Raw genomic sequence first — 9,426 nt, 5'->3', positions numbered from 1 at the left:
TTAAGTTACCAACAGTAGACTAGCTCATTTGTTTGAATGACATTGTAAAGCAGGAAAGACTTTTAACCCATGGTCTGCTTTTACAATGACACCACTCCAAGCGAATTAGAAAATCTGAAAAGGTCCAATCATATCTCAGGTTACTACCAACCAAAAGTGAAGCAAATTCCTCTCTAATATAGCTTTTCTGATAGCATTGCTAGTATCTTTTAACCTCCAAAAACCTTTTCGGATGCCATTGGGAACTACTGGGGCACACCACACGGCGTAAGAATGTACATATATATGTGTACTCAAACATCTGTGAGTTGAGGGGACATCGGCAATCTAGCATAATTAGAGGGAATGAGGACCACAAACATCTTGATAAACTGAATGAGTGAACACTAAATCTCTAAACTGCCTACAAGATGTATCTTTGCTAGAAAAGAAACCATTGGAAAAATACAGTTAAATGCAGAATACATAAGAAAAACCTGGAAGGAGTCCATGTGACCTGTAGATATCAGAAATGAATGTCGGCGGGATAGAGATTCTGAAAGGTAAGCTTCCCTTCTAAACAGTCTGTTTGAATGAGTGAATGCTTACAGAAGAGAACAGAAGAGGCGCCATCCAATGTTGGTTCCCTTTCGTTTTACCAACTGACATGTCCTCTTTGTCCAAACTTTTCTTTAACTGCCAGTTCTCTACTTTCTAAACCATTATGCATAGAATAAATCTGAGAGGTGTTTGATTTTATTGCTTCTTTTTTACGTTTTGCCTTGCACATGAAACAGGCAATCCTGCTGGATATCACAGGGCTTTCCCAAGGGATTAAATCTATGTGTTTTTTCTTTGAAAAAGAGAATGCATTTAAACATTGCATGTTTTAGATAGGGTGAAATCACGAATCAGAAGATGATAATGTCCAAGAATGCTGTTTATAGGAAAGAGAATGCAGAACAAATGTGTTACTCCCATGTTTCAGGATGTAGAGCAGAATCCTTCAGTTAGTCATAACCACGAATGCCTGCAGATAGCATTAAGTTGCCAAGTTGTAGTCATGGCCGAGTGGTTAAGGCGATGGACTAGAAATCCATTGGGGTCTCCCCGCGCAGGTTCAAATCCTGCTGACTATGGGTCTGCATCTTAATCTTGCTAGTATAGTTTTTTGGGGGGAAGAATTACCATTCCCATGACAAACTACCTTTACAAATCTGCCAGTGATGAAGTTGAAGTTACCAACAGTAGACTAGGTCATTTGTTTGAATGACTTTGCACAACAGAAAAGACTTTCAATCTAATGGTCTGCTTTTACAATGACACCACTCCAAGCAAATTAGAAAATCTGCAAAGGTCCAATCATATCTCAGGTTACTACCAACCAAAAGTGAAGCAAGTTCTTCTGTGATAAAGCTTTTCTGATAGCATTGCTAGTATCTTTTAACCTGCAAAAACCTTTTCGGATGACATTGGGAACTACTGGGTCATACCACACGGCACAAGATTGTAAATATATATGTGTACTCAAACATCTGGGCGCAGAGGGGACATTGGCAATCTAGCATAGTTTGCGGGAATAAGGACCACAAACGTCTTGAAAAACTGAATGAGTGAACACTAAATCTCTAAACTGCATATAAGATGTATCTTTGCTTGAAGAGGAACCATTGGAAAAATACCGTTAAATGCAAAATAATTAAGAAAATCCAGGAATGATTTTACTTTACTGGAAGGAGTCCATGTGATCTGTAGATATCAGAAATGTATATATGCGGGATAGAGATTCTGAAAGGTAAGCTTCCCTTCTATACAGTCTGTTTGAATGAGTGAGTGCTTATAGGAGGCGCCATCCATTGTTGGTTCTCTTTCTTTTTACCAACTGGCATGTCCTCTTTTTCCAAACTTTTCAGTAACTGCCATTTCTCTACTTTCCAATCCATTAACCATAGAATAAGTCTGACAGGTGTTTGATTTTATTGCTTCTGGTTTACGTTTAGCTTTGCACATCAAACAGGCAGTCCTGCTGGATATCACAAATAGAACAAATCTAAGCTTGCTTGTTTTAGACTGGGTGAAATCAAGAATCAAAAAATGAGAATGTCCAAGAAAGCTGTTAATTGGAAAGAACAAGATGAACAAAAGTGTTCCTCCCTTCATTTAGGGTACGTAGAAGAAGACTTTAGCTTGTCATTACCACGAGTGCCTGCAGAGATTAACCTTTGCTCCAGTTGTAGTCATGGCCGAGTGGTTAAGGCGATGGATTTGAAATCCATTGGGGTCTCCCCGCGCAGGTTCAAATCCTGCTGACTACGGGTATGCACACTCCTCTTACAAGTAGATTATTTTTTGGGAACACTCAACAATCACTTGACTAATTAGCTTTTCAAATCTTCCATTGATAAATTTAAGTTACCAACAGTAGACTAGCTCATTTGTTTGAATGACATTGTAAAGCAGGAAAGACTTTTAACCTGTTTGCTTTTACAATGACACCACTCCAAGCGAATTAGAAAATCTGAAAAGGTCCAATCATATCTCAGGTTACTACCAACCAAAAGTGAAGCAAATTCCTCTCTAATATAGCTTTTCTGATAGCATTGCTAGTATCTTTTAACCTCCAAAAACCTTTTCGGATGCCATTGGGAACTACTGGGGCACACCACACGGCGTAAGAATGTACATATATATGTGTACTCAAACATCTGTGAGTTGAGGGGACATCGGCAATCTAGCATAATTAGCGGGAATGAGGACCACAAACATCTTGATAAACTGAATGAGTGAACACTAAATCTCTAAACTGCCTACAAGATGTATCTTTGCTAGAAAAGAAACCATTGGAAAAATACAGTTAAATGCAGAATACATAAGAAAAACCTGGAAGGAGTCCATGTGACCTGTAGATATCAGAAATGAATGTCGGCGGGATAGAGATTCTGAAAGGTAAGCTTCCCTTCTAAACAGTCTGTTTGAATGAGTGAATGCTTACAGAAGAGAACAGAAGAGGCGCCATCCAATGTTGGTTCCCTTTCGTTTTACCAACTGATATGTCCTCTTTGTCCAAACTTTTCTTTAACTGCCAGTTCTCTACTTTCTAAACCATTATGCATAGAATAAATCTGAGAGGTGTTTGATTTTATTGCTTCTTTTTTACGTTTTGCCTTGCACATGAAACAGGCAATCCTGCTGGATATCACAGGGCTTTCCCAAGGGATTAAATCTATGTGTTTTTTCTTTGAAAAAGAGAATGCATTTAAACATTGCATGTTTTAGATAGGGTGAAATCACGAATCAGAAGATGAATAATGTCCAAGAATGCTGTTTATAGGAAAGAGAATGCAGAACAAATGTGTTACTCCCATGTTTCAGGATGTAGAGCAGAATCCTTCAGTTAGTCATAACCACGAATGCCTGCAGATAGCATTAAGTTGCCAAGTTGTAGTCATGGCCGAGTGGTTAAGGTGATGGACTAGAAATCCATTGGGGTCTCCCCGCGCAGGTTCAAATCCTGCTGACTACGGGTCTGCATCTTAATCTTGCTAGTATAGTTTTTTGGGGGGAAGAATTACCATTTCCATGACAAACTACCTTTACAAATCTGCCAGTGATGAAGTTGAAGTTACCAACAGTAGACTAGGTCATTTGTTTGAATGACTTTGCACAACAGAAAAGACTTTCAATCTAATGGTCTGCTTTTACAATGACACCACTCCAAGCAAATTAGAAAATCTGCAAAGGTCCAATCATATCTCATGTTACTACCAACCAAAAATGAAGCAAGTTCTTCTGTGATAAAGCTTTTCTGATAGCATTGCTAGTATCTTATAACCTGCAAAAACCTTTTCGGATGACATTGGGAACTACTGGGTCATACCACACGGCACAAGATTGTAAATATATATGTGTACTCAAACATCTGGGCGCAGAGGGGACATTGGCAATCTAGCATAGTTTGCGGGAATAAGGACCACAAACGTCTTGAAAAACTGAATGAGTGAACACTAAATCTCTAAACTGCATATAAGATGTATCTTTGCTTGAAGAGGAGCCATTGGAAAAATACCGTTAAATGCAGAATAATTAAGAAAATCCAGGAATGATTTTACTTTACTGGAAGGAGTCCATGTGATCTGTAAATATCAGAAATGTATATATGCGGGATAGAGATTCTGAAAGGTAAGCTTCCCTTCTATACAGTCTGTTTGAATGAGTGAGTGCTTATAGGAGGCGCCATCCATTGTTGGTTCCCTTTCTTTTTACCAACTGGCATGTCCTCTTTTTCCAAACTTTTCAGTAACTGCCATTTCTCTACTTTCCAATCCATTAACCATAGAATAAGTCTGACAGGTGTTTGATTTTATTGCTTCTGGTTTACGTTTAGCTTTGCACATCAAACAGGCAGTCCTGCTGGATATCACAAATAGAACAAATCTAAGCTTGCTTGTTTTAGACTGGGTGAAATCAAGAATCAAAAAATGAGAATGTCCAAGAAAGCTGTTAATTGGAAAGAACAAGATGAGCAAAAGTGTTCCTCCCTTCATTTAGGGTACGTAGAAGAAGACTTTAGCTTGTCATTACCACGAGTGCCTGCAGAGATTAACCTTTGTTCCAGTTGTAGTCATGGCCGAGTGGTTAAGGCGATGGATTTGAAATCCATTGGGGTCTCCCCGCGCAGGTTCAAATCCTGCTGACTACGGGTATGCACACTCCTCTTACAAGTAGATTATTTTTTGGGAACACTCAACAATCGCTTGACTAATTAGCTTTTCAAATCTTCCATTGATGAATTTAAGTTACCAACAGTAGACTAGCTCATTTGTTTGAATGACATTGTAAAGCAGGAAAGACTTTTAACGTTTGCTTTTACAATGACACCACTCCAAGCGAATTAGAAAATCTGAAAAGGTCCAATCATATCTCAGGTTACTACCAACCAAAAGTGAAGCAAATTCCTCTCTAATATAGCTTTTCTGATAGCATTGCTAGTATCTTTTAACCTCCAAAAACCTTTTCGGATGCCATTGGGAACTACTGGGGCACACCACACGGCGTAAGAATGTACATATATATGTGTACTCAAACATCTGTGAGTTGAGGGGACATCGGCAATCTAGCATAATTAGCGGGAATGAGGACCACAAACATCTTGATAAACTGAATGAGTGAACACTAAATCTCTAAACTGCCTACAAGATGTATCTTTGCTAGAAAAGAAACCATTGGAAAAATACAGTTAAATGCAGAATACATAAGAAAAACCTGGAAGGAGTCCATGTGACCTGTAGATATCAGAAATGAATGTCGGCAGGATAGAGATTCTGAAAGGTAAGCTTCCCTTCTAAACAGTCTGTTTGAATGAGTGAATGCTTACAGAAGAGAACAGAAGAGGCGCCATCTAATGTTGGTTCCCTTTCGTTTTACCAACTGATATGTCCTCTTTGTCCAAACTTTTCTTTAACTGCCAGTTCTCTACTTTCTAAACCATTATGCATAGAATAAATCTGAGAGGTGTTTGATTTTATTGCTTCTTTTTTACGTTTTGCCTTGCACATGAAACAGGCAATCCTGCTGGATATCACAGGGCTTTCCCAAGGGATTAAATCTATGTGTTTTTTCTTTGAAAAAGAGAATGCATTTAAACATTGCATGTTTTAGATAGGGTGAAATCACGAATCAGAAGATAATAATGTCCAAGAATGCTGTTTATAGGAAAGAGAATGCAGAACAAATGTGTTACTCCCATGTTTCAGGATGTAGAGCAGAATCCTTCAGTTAGTCATAACCACGAATGCCTGCAGATAGCATTAAGTTGCCAAGTTGTAGTCATGGCCGAGTGGTTAAGGTGATGGACTAGAAATCCATTGGGGTCTCCCCGCGCAGGTTCAAATCCTGCTGACTACGGGTCTGCATCTTAATCTTGCTAGTATAGTTTTTTGGGGGGAAGAATTACCATTCCCATGACAAACTACCTTTACAAATCTGCCAGTGATGAAGTTGAAGTTACCAACAGTAGACTAGGTCATTTGTTTGAATGACTTTGCACAACAGAAAAGACTTTCAATCTAATGGTCTGCTTTTACAATGACACCACTCCAAGCAAATTAGAAAATCTGCAAAGGTCCAATCATATCTCATGTTACTACCAACCAAAAATGAAGCAAGTTCTTCTGTGATAAAGCTTTTCTGATAGCATTGCTAGTATCTTATAACCTGCAAAAACCTTTTCGGATGACATTGGGAACTACTGGGTCATACCACACGGCACAAGATTGTAAATATATATGTGTACTCAAACATCTGGGCGCAGAGGGGACATTGGCAATCTAGCATAGTTTGCGGGAATAAGGACCACAAACGTCTTGAAAAACTGAATGAGTGAACACTAAATCTCTAAACTGCATATAAGATGTATCTTTGCTTGAAGAGGAACCATTGGAAAAATACCGTTAAATGCAGAATAATTAAGAAAATCCAGGAATGATTTTACTTTACTGGAAGGAGTCCATGTGATCTGTAGATATCAGAAATGTATATATGCGGGATAGAGATTCTGAAAGGTAAGCTTCCCTTCTATACAGTCTGTTTGAATGAGTGAGTGCTTATAGGAGGCGCCATCCATTGTTGGTTCCCTTTCTTTTTACCAACTGGCATGTCCTCTTTTTCCAAACTTTTCAGTAACTGCCATTTCTCTACTTTCCAATCCATTAACCATAGAATAAGTCTGACAGGTGTTTGATTTTATTGCTTCTGGTTTACGTTTAGCTTTGCACATCAAACAGGCAGTCCTGCTGGATATCACAAATAGAACAAATCTAAGCTTGCTTGTTTTAGACTGGGTGAAATCAAGAATCAAAAAATGAGAATGTCCAAGAAAGCTGTTAATTGGAAAGAACAAGATGAGCAAAAGTGTTCCTCCCTTCATTTAGGGTACGTAGAAGACTTTAGCTTGTCATTACCATGAGTGCCTGCAGAGATTAACCTTTGCTGCAGTTGTAGTCATGGCCGAGTGGTTAAGGTGATGGATTTGAAATCCATTGGGGTCTCCCTGCGCAGGTTCAAATCCTGCTGACTACGGGTATGCACACTCCTCTTACAAGTAGATTATTTTTTGGGAACACTCAACAATCACTTGACTAATTAGCTTTTCAAATCTTCCATTGATAAATTTAAGTTACCAACAGTAGACTAGCTCATTTGTTTGAATGACATTGTAAAGCAGGAAAGACTTTTAAACGTTTGCTTTTACAATGACACCACTCCAAGCGAATTAGAAAATCTGAAAAGGTCCAATCATATCTCAGGTTACTACCAACCAAAAGTGAAGCAAATTCCTCTCTAATATAGCTTTTCTGATAGCATTGCTAGTATCTTTTAACCTCCAAAAACCTTTTCGGATGCCATTGGGAACTACTGGGGCACACTACACGGCGTAAGAATGTACATATATATGTGTACTCAAACATCTGTGAGTTGAGGGGACATCGGCAATCTAGCATAATTAGCGGGAATGAGGACCACAAACATCTTGATAAACTGAATGAGTGAACACTAAATCTCTAAACTGCCTACAAGATGTATCTTTGCTAGAAAAGAAACCATTGGAAAAATACAGTTAAATGCAGAATACATAAGAAAAACCTGGAAGGAGTCCATGTGACCTGTAGATATCAGAAATGAATGTCGGCGGGATAGAGATTCTGAAAGGTAAGCTTCCCTTCTAAACAGTCTGTTTGAATGAGTGAATGCTTACAGAAGAGAACAGAAGAGGCGCCATCCAATGTTGGTTCCCTTTCGTTTTACCAACTGATATGTCCTCTTTGTCCAAACTTTTCTTTAACTGCCAGTTCTCTACTTTCTAAACCATTATGCATAGAATAAATCTGAGAGGTGTTTGATTTTATTGCTTCTTTTTTACGTTTTGCCTTGCACATGAAACAGGCAATCCTGCTGGATATCACAGGGCTTTCCCAAGGGATTAAATCTATGTGTTTTTTCTTTGAAAAAGAGAATGCATTTAAACATTGCATGTTTTAGATAGGGTGAAATCACGAATCAGAAGATGATAATGTCCAAGAATGCTGTTTATAGGAAAGAGAATGCAGAACAAATGTGTTACTCCCATGTTTCAGGATGTAGAGCAGAATCCTTCAGTTAGTCATAACCACGAATGCCTGCAGATAGCATTAAGTTGCCAAGTTGTAGTCATGGCCGAGTGGTTAAGGCGATGGACTAGAAATCCATTGGGGTCTCCCCGCGCAGGTTCAAATCCTGCTGACTACGGGTCTGCATCTTAATCTTGCTAGTATAGTTTTTTGGGGGGAAGAATTACCATTCCCATGACAAACTACCTTTACAAATCTGCCAGTGATGAAGTTGAAGTTACCAACAGTAGACTAGGTCATTTGTTTGAATGACTTTGCACAACAGAAAAGACTTTCAATCTAATGGTCTGCTTTTACAATGACACCACTCCAAGCAAATTAGAAAATCTGCAAAGGTCCAATCATATCTCATGTTACTACCAACCAAAAATGAAGCAAGTTCTTCTGTGATAAAGCTTTTCTGATAGCATTGCTAGTATCTTATAACCTGCAAAAACCTTTTCGGATGACATTGGGAACTACTGGGTCATACCACACGGCACAAGATTGTAAATATATATGTGTACTCAAACATCTGGGCGCAGAGGGGACATTGGCAATCTAGCATAGTTTGCGGGAATAAGGACCACAAACGTCTTGAAAAACTGAATGAGTGAACACTAAATCTCTAAACTGCATATAAGATGTATCTTTGCTTGAAGAGGAGCCATTGGAAAAATACCGTTAAATGCAGAATAATTAAGAAAATCCAGGAATGATTTTACCTTACTGGAAGGAGTCCATGTGATCTGTAGATATCAGAAATGTATATATGCGGGATAGAGATTCTGAAAGGTAAGCTTCCCTTCTATACAGTCTGTTTGAATGAGTGAGTGCTTATAGGAGGCGCCATCCATTGTTGGTTCTCTTTCTTTTTACCAACTGGCATGTCCTCTTTTTCCAAACTTTTCAGTAACTGCCATTTCTCTACTTTCCAATCCATTAACCATAGAATAAGTCTGACAGGTGTTTGATTTTATTGCTTCTGGTTTACGTTTAGCTTTGCACATCAAACAGGCAGTCCTGCTGGATATCACAAATAGAACAAATCTAAGCTTGCTTGTTTTAGACTGGGTGAAATCAAGAATCAAAAAATGAGAATGTCCAAGAAAGCTGTTAATTGGAAAGAACAAGATGAGCAAAAGTGTTCCTCCCTTCATTTAGGGTACGTAGAAGAAGACTTTAGCTTGTCATTACCACGAGTGCCTGCAGAGATTAACCTTTGCTCCAGTTGTAGTCATGGCCGAGTGGTTAAGGCGATGGATTTGAAATCCATTGGGGTCTCCCCACGCAGGTTCAAATC

General features: G+C 38.8%; 8 non-coding genes across 8 annotated transcripts in view; all 8 read left to right on the top strand.

The window, feature by feature from the left end:
- The first annotated feature begins 1,036 nt into the window (after nt 1–1,036).
- Nucleotides 1,037–1,118, top strand: TRNAS-AGA. Its single transcript has one exon. It is a non-coding gene; the product is annotated as a tRNA-Ser (tRNA).
- Nucleotides 1,119–2,212: 1,094 nt separating this feature from the next.
- On the top strand, nt 2,213–2,294 carry TRNAS-UGA. The gene has a single exon. It is a non-coding gene; the product is annotated as a tRNA-Ser (tRNA).
- Nucleotides 2,295–3,420: 1,126 nt separating this feature from the next.
- On the top strand, nt 3,421–3,502 carry TRNAS-AGA. Its single transcript has one exon. It is a non-coding gene; the product is annotated as a tRNA-Ser (tRNA).
- Nucleotides 3,503–4,596: 1,094 nt separating this feature from the next.
- Nucleotides 4,597–4,678, top strand: TRNAS-UGA. Its single transcript has one exon. It is a non-coding gene; the product is annotated as a tRNA-Ser (tRNA).
- A 1,123-nt stretch (nt 4,679–5,801) lies between these two features.
- On the top strand, nt 5,802–5,883 carry TRNAS-AGA. The gene has a single exon. It is a non-coding gene; the product is annotated as a tRNA-Ser (tRNA).
- Nucleotides 5,884–6,974: 1,091 nt separating this feature from the next.
- TRNAS-UGA lies at nt 6,975–7,056 on the top strand. Its single transcript has one exon. It is a non-coding gene; the product is annotated as a tRNA-Ser (tRNA).
- A 1,124-nt stretch (nt 7,057–8,180) lies between these two features.
- TRNAS-AGA lies at nt 8,181–8,262 on the top strand. The gene has a single exon. It is a non-coding gene; the product is annotated as a tRNA-Ser (tRNA).
- A 1,094-nt stretch (nt 8,263–9,356) lies between these two features.
- Nucleotides 9,357–9,426, top strand: part of TRNAS-UGA — an 82-nt gene continuing 12 nt past the window's right edge. Inside the window, exon 1 of the tRNA in view lies at nt 9,357–9,426. This exon is cut by the window's right edge and continues 12 nt beyond it. This is a non-coding gene — a tRNA (tRNA-Ser).

Source organism: Geotrypetes seraphini, chromosome 1 (assembly GCF_902459505.1).
Source record: "Geotrypetes seraphini chromosome 1, aGeoSer1.1, whole genome shotgun sequence".
Lineage (NCBI taxonomy): Eukaryota > Metazoa > Chordata > Amphibia > Gymnophiona > Dermophiidae > Geotrypetes > Geotrypetes seraphini.
This window is presented reverse-complemented; position numbering and strand designations above follow the sequence as displayed.